The sequence below is a fragment of the Gymnodraco acuticeps genome, unplaced genomic scaffold (assembly GCF_902827175.1).
Source record: "Gymnodraco acuticeps unplaced genomic scaffold, fGymAcu1.1, whole genome shotgun sequence".
Taxonomy (NCBI): Eukaryota; Metazoa; Chordata; class Actinopteri; order Perciformes; family Bathydraconidae; genus Gymnodraco; species Gymnodraco acuticeps.
Window position 1 is genome coordinate 75,863 of NW_022990615.1, and position 14,500 is coordinate 90,362.

The following is a 14,500-nucleotide window of genomic DNA, read 5'->3' on the forward strand; positions in this document are numbered from 1 at the left end:
TTTTCCCACGCCACGCTACTGGTTAGATTCACGGTTTTCATGAATAGCATTGGAGGCAAATCCATACAAGTTGGCAATACGCTCTGACATGCTCGCTCTTCCACGTAAAGCCACATTCTCTGTGAATGAGATCGTTGATTTACAAACCTGCATTAAACTTGTTTTGTCAGCTATGGGGGCAGCCAACACAAATTCGTTATACATTACATTACATTACATTACATTTAGCTGACGCTTTTATCCAAAGCGACTTACAATAAGTGCGTTCGACCAACAAAATGCAAACTTGAAGAAAACAGAATCATATAAGTACATCAGGCTTCATAGAGCAAAAACATTTCAAGTGCTACTCAACTGGCTTTAGATAAGCCAGTCCTTTATTCGTATATAAGTGCTTTGTTAATAGTTCTATCGCTCAAAGTGGAGTCGAAAGAGATGAGTTTTCAGTCTGCGCCGGACGGTGTGTAAGCTTTCTGCTGTCCTGATGTCAATGGGGAGCTCATTCCACCATCTTGGAGCCAGGATAGCAAACCCACGTGTTTTTGCTGATGGGAACTTGGGTCCCCTTCGCGGCAAGGATGCAGCGAGCCGTTAGGTTGATGCAGAGCGGAGTGCACGTGCTGGGGTGTACGGTTTAACCATGTCCTGGATGTAGGAAGGGCCAGATCCATTCACAGCATGGTACACAAGTTATACAACACATGACACATCATTACCCTTCAAGTTGAGGAACTTGTTTGCAGTTGCTAATTTAAACATGCAGCAGTTACAGAGCCACATGATGATTCATTCAGAGCTGGTTGTCAATCTGATGAAGGTGAGTCAAATATTCACTTTTGAATTCACCTCTGTTATTGGTTTCTACCAACTGCTAAGATAAATATCTGTCTTTGGTGTTGCACTGTGTCACCAGTGAGTTTATATTCGTGTCTATCTATATATACGTTTGCAGGAGGTAGTGGGTTTATAAATTGTTTTTATTTTATGTTATGGACGATTATCGCCACGTTGTGCCTGAAAAGGTTTCTTAAAGGGGCCCATTTATACTTTTTGGCAGGGATGGGAGAAGTTCTCAGATCTTGTACTTGAGTAAAAGTAGAAGTACTCAGAGCTTATACTTGAGTAAAAGTAGAAGTACTCAGAGCTTGTACTTGAGTAAAAGTAGAAGTACTCTGATCTTGTACTTGAGTAAAGTAGAAGTACTCAGGTCTTGTACTTTAGTAAAAGTAGAAGTACTCAGATCTTGTACTTGAGTAAAGTAGAAGTACTCATATCTTGTACTTGAGTAAAAGTAGAAGTACTCAGATCTTGTACTTGAGTAAAAGTAGAAGTACTCAGAGCTTATACTTGAGTAAAAGTAGAAGTACTCAGAGCTTGTACTTGAGTAAAAGTAGAAGTACTCAGATCTTGTACTTGAGTAAAAGTAGAAATACTCAGATCTTGTACTTGAGTAAAAGTAGAAGTACCAGAGTGTAGGAATACTCTGTTACAGTAAAAGTCCTGCATTCAAAATGTTCCTCAAGTGAAAGTAGAAAAGTATTCTCATCAAAATATAGTGAAAGTAGCGACAGTAAAAGTAGTCGTTGTGCAGATTGGTCCATTTCAGAATAATATATATGATATGTTTTATAATGATTGATCATGAAAGTGTTCTCAAAGCTGGTGAAGGTGCAGCTAGTTTGAATGACTTTGTATACTGCAGGGTAGCTGGTGGATTTACTCCAGGTGGAACTAAAGTCTGATTCAACACTTGATTATATTTCACATCATTCATCCACATCTGTGAAGTAACTAAAGGTATTAAATACATGTAGTGGATTGAAAGTACACCATGTACCTCTGAACTGTAGAGAAGTAGAAGTACAAAGTATAGCAACAAATTGAAATACTCAAATAAAGTACACGTACCTCTGAATTAAACCTAAGTACAGTACAATACAATGATAATATTCACATAGGTGGAAGTGAGTGAGAAAAAAGTAATGGTGCAAAATCAATTTAACTGCAAATCATGAATTTGAGTGACTTATCTTAGGTGGAAAGGCGTTGCCATTTATGTTAAGAATAGGTTCAGTGTATCCACATTAGTTTCCAAATCGATCAGTAAGCAATTTTAATTTTTAGCCATAAATATAGAAGTGGCAAAGGGTCAACGGGTCATGGTGGTGGGCTGTTACAGACCCCCCTCAGCTGTCAAAGATTCCTTGTCTTCACTAGCAAATCTTTTATCACAACTAGACTACAAGGAAATAGTGCTACTTGGAGATTTTAACTGGGACTGGTTAACTGCAGTGTCAGAGGATTTTAAAAACCTTTGTATCTCTTTGAATGTTACTCAGATTGTTGACAGTCCTACTCGCCCAAATATTAAGTCCCCTAATAAATCCTCCCTAATTGATCTCATTTTAACTAATGTTCCCCATAAATATTCATCTGTGGGAGTATTTGCAAATTATCTGAGTGATCACTGTGTTGTAGCCACAATTAGGGACACTAAGGTCCAAAAGGTTAAACCTCGCATTATCATTAAGAGAGACATAAAACATTTTGTGGAGCAGGGTTTTGTGCATGATCTGTTTGATTTTGATTGGGGTAAAATCGATGTGTGCTGATGTAGAAACCGCATGGTCTTATTTTTATCTTGGTTTTATGGAAATCATTGATAGACATGCACCCCTGCGTACATTTAGAGTAAAGGGACGAGACAATCCTTGGTTTTCTGCTAATCTGTCCAGTCTCCTTCATGAGAGAAACAAGGCCTGGGCAAAGGCTAGGAAATCAGGCTCAGAGGTAGAGTGGCTGCGTTTTAGGCAGCTAAGGAATAGCTTCACCTCGCAAATCAAAAAGTGCTAAATCAAAGTACTATCTGTCAGTAACCACAAAGAATCTGAATAATCCAGGAACATTTTGGAAAGCCATTAAATCGTTATCCACCGGCGATATCCGTAATGAGATACCTCTGTGCATTACCACAGCATCTGGCACTATATCGGACAGGGCTACTATGCTAAATTGCTTTAATGAGCATTTTGTGTCCTGTGGTTCTCTTTTTGATTCTGTCACTAACTCTGCTTCTGTGAACACTACAGTATGTGACTCTGAAAAACCTGTGTTGGAAAACCCTTTTAGTTTTACCCCTTTTACTGTTGATGTTGTTCGTGAAGCTTTAACCAAGTTAGATCCTAAGAAACCGGCTGGCCCGGACAACGTAGAACCTTTCTTTTTAAAGATAGCTGCAGATTTTATTGCTCCACCTCTCACTACTCTTTTTAACCTCTCCCTCAGCACTAACACAATTTCAAAATTGTGGAAGTCAGCGTATGTCCTGCCTTTGCTAAAAGGAGGGGAGGCCACCTTATTAAATAACTATAGGCCAATCTCTAAGTTGTCAGTTCTGGCAAAGGTTCTTGAACGCTTAGTGAGTGAACAGGTAAAGGTGTTTTTATGTACAAATGACATCCTGTCTAAACATCAGTCAAGCTTCAGAAAGCAACACAGCACCATCACTGCCACAATGAAAGTGGTGAATGATGTGGCGAGTATTTTAGATAATAAGCAGAGTTGTGCAGCTCTATTTATTGACCTTTCCAAAGCGTTTGACACCGTCGATCATCGCATTTTAAAGCAGAGGCTAGCCAGTATAGGCATGTCCAGCCATGCAGTAGGGTGGTTTGTAAACTACCTCTCTGAAAGGTCCCAATGTGTTCACTTTGATGGGCTGTCTTCTGAGTGGTTAAACATTGCTAATGGTGTTCCCCAAGGTTCTGTTTTAGGTCCACTTTTATTCTCCATATATATCAACAGTTTAGGTGAAAATGTGGATGAAGCTACTTTACATTTTTATGCGGATGATACCGTGATGTACTGTGCATGTCCCTCCATTAAGGAGGCTGGTGTTAAATTACAGGATGTTTTTAACATTATTCAGACTCAGCTCTCTGAACTAAAGCTTCTTTTAAATGTTGAGAAAACCAAGGTAATGCTATTTTCTAAAGCTAAAAAGACACCAGAGCCTGTTGTAGATATTGTAACTACGCAAGGAATAACACTTGAAGTGGTTACCTGTTACAAATACCTTGGTATCTGGCTTGATGATTGTCTCACTTTTAAACTTCATGTCAATAACCTGCTTAAAAAGCTGAGGGTTAGGCTAGGTTTCTTCTACAGGAACAAGTCCTGTTTCTCGCTTGAGGTCAGGAAAAGGCTCTGTGACCTTTTTACCTGTGCTGGACTATGGTGATTTGATGTATATGAATGCACCTGCCCATTGCCTGGTCAAGTTAGATGCTGCATATCACAGTGCACTGAGATTTGTGACAAACTGTAAAGCATTAACCCATCACTGTACCCTGTATGCAAGGGCTGGTTTGCTTTCACTAACTGTACGGAGGCTCAGTCACTGGTACATTTTTATATACAAAGCCATGTTAGGGAAACTTCCATCTTATATCTGCTCCCTAATCTCACGGAAATTTGTAAGTGGCTACTGCCTGAGATCGAATGCTGTGGTTTTATTAAATGTGCCAACTGCTAGGACTGTCTTAGGGAAGACAGCTTTTAGATGCGCAGCTCCACTGTCTTGGAATAGTCTGCAAATTAAATGGAAACTGAACAATCTGGTGCCACTAAATGTTTTTAAAGCTCGGTTGGATGCTACTCAATCGGAAGCTATAGGTACCTGTTTATGTGGATAATTATGTAAATGATGCTGTATGATGTCCTTTTGTTGTTCTATTTATGTTTTTATGTTTCATGTGGAACTACTTGAGCAGGTCTCCCTTGAAAAAGAGATCAATGATCTCAATGGGATTTATTCGTCTAAATAAAGGTTTGAAATGAAATGTAAGGTAAGCTAATCTCTAAAAATATGTTGCTGTCTTAAAACTAATGACATGGAGTTCACATTTGAAGCTTTCATGCCACACTATCAATGCTTTATTTTTTCCAGTTATCTATACCAAGTGAAACGACCAAAAAAAATCACTCAAATCCAAAATATAGCATGATATACACCAGCGGATACTACACAAAGCACTACATCAAATACTTTTCTAGAGAACCACAGGCGCATGTTATGATCACAAATTAGAAGACATTTCACATTATTGTGTTGCAAAATGCTTAAAACTCTTAATTAAAACTCAACATCTACTAGTTCACAATTACCTAAAAATGCAACTTAACAAATAAATTAGACAATTTCTTTCTGCAATAAATGTTTTAGATGTGATGATTTTCTTCATGGTAAAATAGCATATTGCAAGGTTAGCATTCATTAAGGCAGGGGTGCTCAACCTTTTTTGAACCGAGAGCTACTTTTAAAGTTGCCAGTCTGCCGAGATCTACCAGTCCAAATAGACGGGCGTAGCCATTACTGACAGCCTACTACCAGGTAAATACACACTTCTACTTGTATAAAACGGACCTTTGTACGATTAATACTTCATAAAATACTGCAGATCCTTCTTACCTCTTTCTAATCTACACACATACAAGTATTTAACTGAAGTTACACAACAGTGTTGTTGCTACAGAGTTGGTGTTTATTCACACGTCACATACTACAGTGGGTAATGTTTTCAAAAAACATTGAACAGTGCTGCCACATATGACACAGGAAAGAAAGAAAAGACTCTGAACCCTTTCTTTGCCATTATATAAAAATAGTGTTGCTACAAAAGTATAAATTAGGCTTACTAATAAGACAACTCAGATCTGAAGCTACACAGGAATCTGCTGCCAAAGTGCAATAAAAAAGACAAAATTAATAGAATCAAACCCTTTTTTGTAGCATTTTAGTAGATTATAAAAAGAAATGCCTTTAAAATAGGATGCAAGCAACAATAGTTTCTTAACCTGAATTGATAATGGACTATCATCAATTTAAGTTTGCATTCTTATACCATTTTGTACAATAATTATAATGAATAAGTTCAAACAAACTCAAACTTACAGCTGATTAATAACGGTATCCAACTTGAGTTTTTATCATATCAAAAACCTGTTGAAATGGTACTGTTATTTTTATTACGCATCGGCAGCCTCCAGGAATGTTTCTTTCACAACTTCGCCGTCTTTGAAAGACTTCATGTGTTTCGCAAGAACGTGACTGACACGATAAGATGCTCTGGAAGCAGCCTTGCTCTTGTTGTTGGGCCTGGTGAAAATGGACTGCTGTGCATTTAGCTGTCCTTTCAGGCCCCTCCCCTTTTGGGAGCGTAGGGCAGAATTAGGAGGGAATTCCGTCTCGTAGCGTTTGTGCACTGTTTTGAAATGCCGCTCCTAAATTACCCTTCTTCGATAAAGCCACGCTCGCATTGCAGATGAGACAGATGCACTTTGAATTGGAATAGATACAAAAATAATCATCCTCCCACTCGGAGTGAAAATTATATATGTTTTGCTTCTGCCATAATTGCGGTCTTGTGTGTGTGCGGACTGTCACTCCTACGGACAACGTTAGCGAACGAGTGCACTGCCCACTGCTCACCAGCCACGCCCCGACACATGGGGTCACGCCGGCCAATCACAAAACTTTGATGCGTTCAAGTGCATTATTCTGCCACAGGAAGATTATGTTACAGGACATTAACGATAAAACAGAATATTGTTGTTCTATTTTTAGACACATCTCGCGATCGACTGGGAATCTCCCCGCGATCGACCGGTCGATCGCGATCGACTGGTTGGGCACCCCTGCATTAAGGCATGTATAATCAACAATCACAAATAAATTATCTTAATATCTTACCTGCACTGAAACTGTAGGAGACAGCCGCCTTTCACATATTTTGTGCTGAACTTTTAGAGGTTCAAGTCTTCTCTGAAATCGCTCCATGCCCCTGCCGCGCTCAGCCATGTTGCAGGTTAGCTGCAGACCCTCCGGAAATGACCTTCCGTGGTCATGACACATGTGTTGGATGGGGCAGGGCAGTTAGCTCAGAGCCCTAGAGCAGTGTTTCTCAAACTTTTTCATACCAAGGACCACTTAACCAATACAAAAACACTTGCGGACCACCTAACTCCACAAATATCCAAAAACACATCGTTTTTCTAGAACAGATTACAAATCACCTGGAAATTGTACAAACAGTTGGCAACATGTGTGACGAAGGTGTTGCGCTGGGCTATATTAGGCAATCGAAACTTAAACTCGCTCCATTGCAGAGATATTCCCGCGAGAGTGCGGAAAACTTATGTATTTCAAATGTGAAATGTTTTGATGTCGCCGCCAGCCGGTCACGTGGTTTATGTATGCCGGGATAGTTTCAAACGCACTTCCGTGGCAATGCTTCTCTATGGCAAAAACAGCACAAACATGGTCAAAATAGTCATAGATTAAACCAACAATGTTATTTTTTAAAGATTGCTTTCATATTTACATGATGTGGTTACACTTTGTATGGATTGGCACTATTTACAAGTTTCGTTATTTAACGATGTTTTGAGGGGAATGTGTGGTCGCACAAGCAGGCTATGTTGATGTCACGTCCGTAGTATAGTTGCGCTGCGCTGTCATGTTCTTCTATGGGACAGACAGACAGCAGCGATTGCGTTATTGAATGGTATATATATATATATATATATATATATATATATATATATATATATATATATATATATATATATATATAAAAAAACACACACACCCAAGTACTTTTTCAGCTGTAATTGCATTATTGCATACTTTTTATTGACAGTTTTGCATTTGGAGAGGCAGGGTGACAACGGAAAGCTTGGTAGCCTATTACTTAGATAATCATATTGCAAAGACTAGAGCACTTAGTTGGCATACAGGGAACTGCTTTAGACTGGTTTAGGTCCTATCTATCTGAACGCTCTCAGTTTGTACGTGTCAATGATGAATCTTCCACGCAAACCAAAGTTAGCCATGGAGTGCCACAGGGCTCAGTGCTCGGACCTATTTTGTTCACATTATATATGCTTCCGTTAGGCAATATTATAAGGAATCATTCTGTACATTTTCATTGTTATGCGGATGATACTCAACTATATTTATCAATCAAGCCTGATGAAATTAATCATCTAAATAAAATTCAAGACTGCCTTAAGGACTTAAAAACGTGGATGACCTTACACTTTTTGATGTTAAACACGACCAAAACTGAAGTTATTGTACTTGGCCCGAAGAATCTACGAAACAAATTATCTAAGGATATATTAACCATGGATGGCATTAATTTGGCCTCCAGTGAGACTGTAAGGAATCTTGGTGTTATATTTGATCAGGATTTATCCTTTAACGCCCACATAAAATCAATTTCAAGGACCGCCTACTTCCATCTACGTAACATTGCAAAAATCAGGCATATCTTGCCTCAAAACGATGCAGAGAAACTAGTCCATGCATTTGTTACTTCAAGGCTGGATTATTGTAACTCTTTATTATCAGGGTGTACCAAGAAGTCAGTCAAGTCGCTTCAGCTGATTCAAAATGCTGCAGCTCGTGTACTAACCAGAGTTAGGAAAAGGGACCACATTACTCCTGTTCTGGCTGCCTTACACTGGCTCCCTATAGAACACAGGATAGAATTTAAAATTATTCTTCTCGCCTACAAAGCCCTTAATGGGCAGGCGCCATCTTACCTTAAAGAACTCATTATACCCTACTGTCCTACTAGGGCATTGCGTTCCAAGAATGCAGGGTTGTTGGTTGTTCCTAGAGTCTCTAAAAGTACAATGGGAGTCAGAGCCTTTTCTTATCAAGCTCCACATTTGTGGAATCAGCTTCCAGTTTGTGTTCGGGCGGCAGACACCCTATCCGTTTTTAAGAGTGCGCTTAAGACCTTCCTTTTTGATAAAGCTTATAGTTAGGGCTGATTAGATTCAGCCCCTAGTTTTGCTGATATAGGCTTAGTTTGTCGGGGGACATCTTACTTCTTCCTTCTCTCTGTCTATACCTGTGTACTCTCATGTTCCGATTAACCCAGCTTCCCCAAATGTCTTTCTTTTTGGTGTCTGTATACGCCGGGATCCGGAGTCATGGATGATCCTGCGCTCCTCTGTCCTGGATCTTGAGTCGTGGCTGTGGTCCTGGATCATAGGTCCTGGATGGATATCCTCGTGGATTCATCTTCCTATTATACACACATGCATTTCCAAACATTTGGACTACCTATGTTGCAAATGTATTATCTTTTCAATTTACACACGGCATCTATTGCACGTCTGTCCGTCCTGGGAGAGGGATCCCTCCTCTGTTGCTCTCCCTGAGGTTTCTCCCATTTTTCCCTTTAAACTGTGGGTTTTCTTCGGAAGTTTTTCCTTGTACGATGTGAGGGTCTAAGGACAGAGGGTGTCGTATTGTCATACTGATATTTTGTACAAACTGTAAAGTCCACTGAGACAAATGTAACATTTGTGATATTGGGCTATATAAATAAACATTGATTGATTGATTGATTGATTGATTGATAGATACTTTTACATTTTTGGAGGGAAACGCTTGTGTTCATGTTAGCATGGGTAGCATGATCATGTTAAGACTATGAATATCATTTTACCCCAACAGTGGATGAACAATTGATATATGTGTTTGAACAAGAACAACAGGAAGAACAAAGTAAAAGGGACGAACAAATGTGTGAACAAGTATTAAGAACAGTGTATGGAAAAAGTGATGTGATGTGGGATGTGTGTTAGAACAAAACAAAGTCAAATGAATGAGAAGGAGAACAAAGAGGGTTAGGGTTCAACAGAAAAAGATTAATTCAGCCAAAAAACACAATTTTGATTAATCTAAAGTGTAAAACAATCTTCAACACAGACCAAATTAGTTCCCTTGGACAACAAAACATATGGTGGGGCAAAGAAACGATCAATTAAATTGAGAGAGTGGGAGACTAAAAATGATTACTATGATAAATATTCAAACTATTTACAAAACTATTTACAGAAACAAAAACAGGTTTGTCAACAATACAAATTAAAATGACGAGGCCACTTTGCCAGGGGGAGGTGATCCAGCGACGAGACAATAAAAAAAGCAACTATTTACAAAAAAGCAATACTATTTACAAAAAAGCAATACAGAACTCTAGGGCATCCAGGAGCCTAACCATTTTGAAAAAACAAAAAGGTTCCTTTGTGAAAGGGACATCCTCTTCATCTGTTTCCTGGGCCCTAAAAAGCAGAGCAAGAATAGGAACAGTGGTGAATAAGGGGAGAGAATACAGTTGGGAGCAGACTGAACAGAGGATATAGCAATATTCATGTTAAAATGTTTGCACAACAAATATTATGGCACTTTCGTTTATATTGCATTTTAATAGATCAGTTGTCATACCATGGTTGGATGTGCAGCATTTGGATGCTCTAATCGATCCGAGAAGGGGTTCCGGATGTATGGCTCCCCTAAGGACGTAGAGCGAAGGAAGAGATGGATGGCAATGGTCAACAGACAACAACAGTCAAGGGGTATGCCTCCAGCTGTTAATGTCAGGAATGATGACCACACCTATTATGGCACATCAAACATTGGCATGATATATGAAGCTAACAATGTTTCCCATGTTATATAATTCAAGGATAGACTACACTCCTAATGCAACCTTCAGATTATACAGCTTCAAAACTACCAGGGTTCAGGGATTCTCTGAAGACTCATATACCACATGACATGTAGATAATCTACAGATGTCTTCATACTTTAACATTGCCAATAGACAAACTTAGATGAATGTCACTATAGGAGTGTAGTGTACCCTTAAATGACAATAGGTGCACATGTAAAGGCAGCATACACATATAACAGTTAACCTTAAACCTTATAGGAACATTATTTGAAATAATAAACATCCTAAAAAGGTTATTTGAACATTAGATTAAAACGTTTCTTTAAAACATTATTAGAATCTGTAGGTAACGTTAGCCAAAGTTGTGAGAACGTTCCCCGCCAGCTGGATAATGGAGTCTTATTGCAGAGTTAAGAGCAGGCATGTACATAGAGTGGAATCATGTTCATAGCCATACGAATAAGATAGATGTTGACTATCAAGGTAACAGAGAAGTTGATGCACTTGCAGGTTGTACTTGAATTACACAGCAGTTTGGGCCATGTGGGCCTAGTTCGTATGAGAAAATATTGTCTCAACAATAAAATCCTCATACCAAAACTGAAAATGCACTTACAACACACACAGTCGACATGTCTTCAATGTGCTGAGGTAGACGGGTTCAAGAAGGTTCATCCGGAACATCTTAAGATAACAGAGGATGTGCCACTAATCAGTTTTAGTGCTGACATAGCAGGTCCTTTTCCGACCCGCACTCCCAGTGGGAATAAGTATTTCCTTTTGATTTGTGATAATGGAGAAAGTCATAAACATGTATATCCTCTGACCAGAGCAACATGGAATACAGTGTCTGTATCGTGTATGGGTGACAAGAAAGGGGCGAAGTCCAGAAAAAGGTGACCTTAAAGCTAAATTATAAGGTTTGGATGTAGTGTCCTCAATCACTGGAAACATAGTTTCACTCCGGAAAAGAGGGCCTGTTCACCAGCCAACTGAGTTTAGAATCCAGATAGGAATATGGCTGCAGCCTACCCAATCCACTAATGATGCTATCAGTCTCACATCACATGACATGTTTTGCGCACACACCGTGGCAGTTTACGTGCTTTCTTCCACAGGAGAGGAGGGCTTTTAGTGGGATCTTCCCGCAAGTATTTAGAATTTGTCTTGATAAATTGTGTACCGAGGGATATTTTATAGAGCAAAAGAGGGATTTTAAATCTTAGTAACAAGCAATATCTCAATTGCAAAGGATTTAGTCGTAGAACTGTTAGAATCCTTAGTGCATTATGCAAAGAAAGAAGCAAGACAAAACTGTGTATTAGCATAGGGTTCATTAGACCTTGAATGGGGAATACCTCAAAATCAAAGAGGAAATGGCAAAAACAACCTTTATATTATTTTATCATTGTTTTTATTTACATTATTATTTTTCTCTTCACATATTCTTAATTTGTATATGCCTGGGATCGCTTAAACAGATTTAGCGGGTCGTCTGAATTGAAACAGCAGTTAATTGAACCTGGTTCTTCAGGAGTTAGTAGAGGTGAAATCTTGCTGACGTTGGTGGATCTGAGCCAAGCAGTACACTTACAGGGACTCAATAGCTTCTGTTAGGTCAATTAGTAGGTCTGAGTAATTTGCCGGAATAAATTAACAGGCCTCTCAACTCTGACAACTCATATGATTTTGATGTTAAATAATATTGGACTGACTGCACTCCCTTGGGGAATACCATTTTCTATTTCTAAATAATTGGAAATATCTGCTCTAACCTTTACTCTAAATGTACTGTCTGTTAAAAAGGCCCTACCCAATTGTACATTCTCCCTCCAATACCCATTCTACTCAATTTGATCAGTAATCCCTCCCTCCACATAGAGTCGTACGCCTTTTCAATGTCCAAGTACACTATTGCCATTATCTCTTTCATTTTCAATGTTTTTCCCACATCATTAGTCACTCTTACTAATTCCACATCCAGAGCTGACCTATTATCCTGTCTCTTCTCCTTCACATTTTCATTCTCTGCTAGTAACTGCTGTTTGTGCTGCCTATGAATATCACTGAGATGCTCCCCACTATGTACTGCTGCAAGTGTCCTTCCTAACATATCTGCCTTCTCTTTATCCGTCACTGCCAGCCTCTCCCCATCAACCGAAGCTGGAATTTTAATGGATTTCCTTTTCCCACTCATCCGCTTAAAGATGGACCAGACATCACCTAATGTTACTCCTCTGCCAATGGTAGAACACAATTCTCTCCATGTTCTCTTTTGTGTATATTTGATTGTCCTTCGAGCAGCTGCCCTTTTCCTTTGATACTCTATAACATTAATAATAATAATAATGGGTTCAATTTATAAAACACTTCATATTTGATTTCAAATCCTGCAGTGCTACAAGTAATGAGCATGAACAGTATAAATAAACATTACACAACACGGTAGAATTAATAAAAAGCAATACAAAAATTAAAAATTAAATAAAAGGGTGATAAAAAGGTCTAGGCAAAGGCTCTTTTGAAGAGATGGGTTTTGAGGCCTTTTTTAAAAGCCTCCACGGTCTGTGGTGCTCTCATTTGGTCGGGGAGAGCATTCTACAGACTGGGAGCAGCCGAGCAGAAGGCCCGGTCTCCCATAGTACGGAGCTTAGTCCTGGGGGGTTTGAGGAAGTTGGAGTTGCTGGAGCGGGTGGTCCGCAAGGAGGTATGTGGGGTGAGGAGTTCCTTGAGGTAGGGAGGGGCAGTTCCATGGACACACAGGTGGGTGAGGACAGAGACCTTTAATTCGATCCTCAGTTCCACGGGTAGCGAGTGTAGTGCTTTAAGGATGGGGGTGATGTGATCATATTTGCGCACCCTCATCAGGATCCTAGCAGCGCTGTTCTGAATGTATTGGAGCTTCTGGATGGCATTATTTTGTGTCATGTTTTTCTTTAATTCTCTAAATGCATTATTTCGCTCTTTAATAGCCCTGCTGCATTCCTCATTCCACCATGGCACCACTTTCTTCCTACCCTTGGTTGTTGTTTTGGGTATACTGTTCTCTGCTGCATTTAGTATATGTTGCGTTATTTGGCTTGTAATGACCTCTATGCTTCCCTCTGATGTTAGCAGGTGTACCGACTCCTCACACCATATCCTACATTTCCCCCAATCAGCTTTAGCAAAGCACCACCTGGTTATTACACCTCCTTCCTTCCTTCCTGTTTATTGCCTGCTATTTCTTTAAATATATCAGTGGTTAGATTTGGACATGGGTTGTATAAATTGATTATCCTAATGTTATCTTGTTTTCTAGGGTTGCAGATTTCCACAATAATACAGTCTATATCATCAGGAGATTGCACCTCCCTATATGCCACACCATCTTTGAGAAATGGCTGCAGGATCTCAGGTATGCAAAGTGGACAGGTAGGCGAGAAAGGCTTTTTTGAGTCTCAGAGACCAAGGCCCTGTACACTTCACATACATTGACTGCACGACTTCAGGTCTGTGATGTGGACAGTACACCTACAATACATCACTACACAACCTGTGGTATTTGAAAATAAGGGAATGACATGTTTATAATATGCTGCAAAACACAACAAATATAAAGGGTTGCAAGTCTATTTCTAAGGCCACTTTATTTGTGGTAGTCTGATCATTTTAACAAGAGAATAGAATCAAACTGAAAACATCGTAAATATGTTCTAGATTCATGAAGCAGATTAATGAACAGTGAATCTCGCTCATGGTATACTTTAAGAAAAAGTTTTCCCACACTATTTGTAGGAGTCATTTTATGGGCGTTGTTGGTGTCTCAGTTTACCTTATATGTATAGGGCAACATTATTTTTGAACACTTGGTGGCGGGGTTTAGCTGCACCGGGTGTATAAAAGGGGTCATAGGTGACAGGAGAGGAAGAGGACACAAGGCAAGGCAAGGCAAGTTTATTTATATCGCACATTTAAACACAAGG

General features: G+C 39.4%; 1 protein-coding gene across 1 annotated transcript in view; it reads right to left on the minus strand.

The window, feature by feature from the left end:
* LOC117554598 (zinc finger protein 420-like) overlaps nt 1-14,500 on the minus strand; it is an 81,577-nt gene that overhangs the window by 33,246 nt on the left and 33,831 nt on the right. The window lies entirely within an intron of this gene.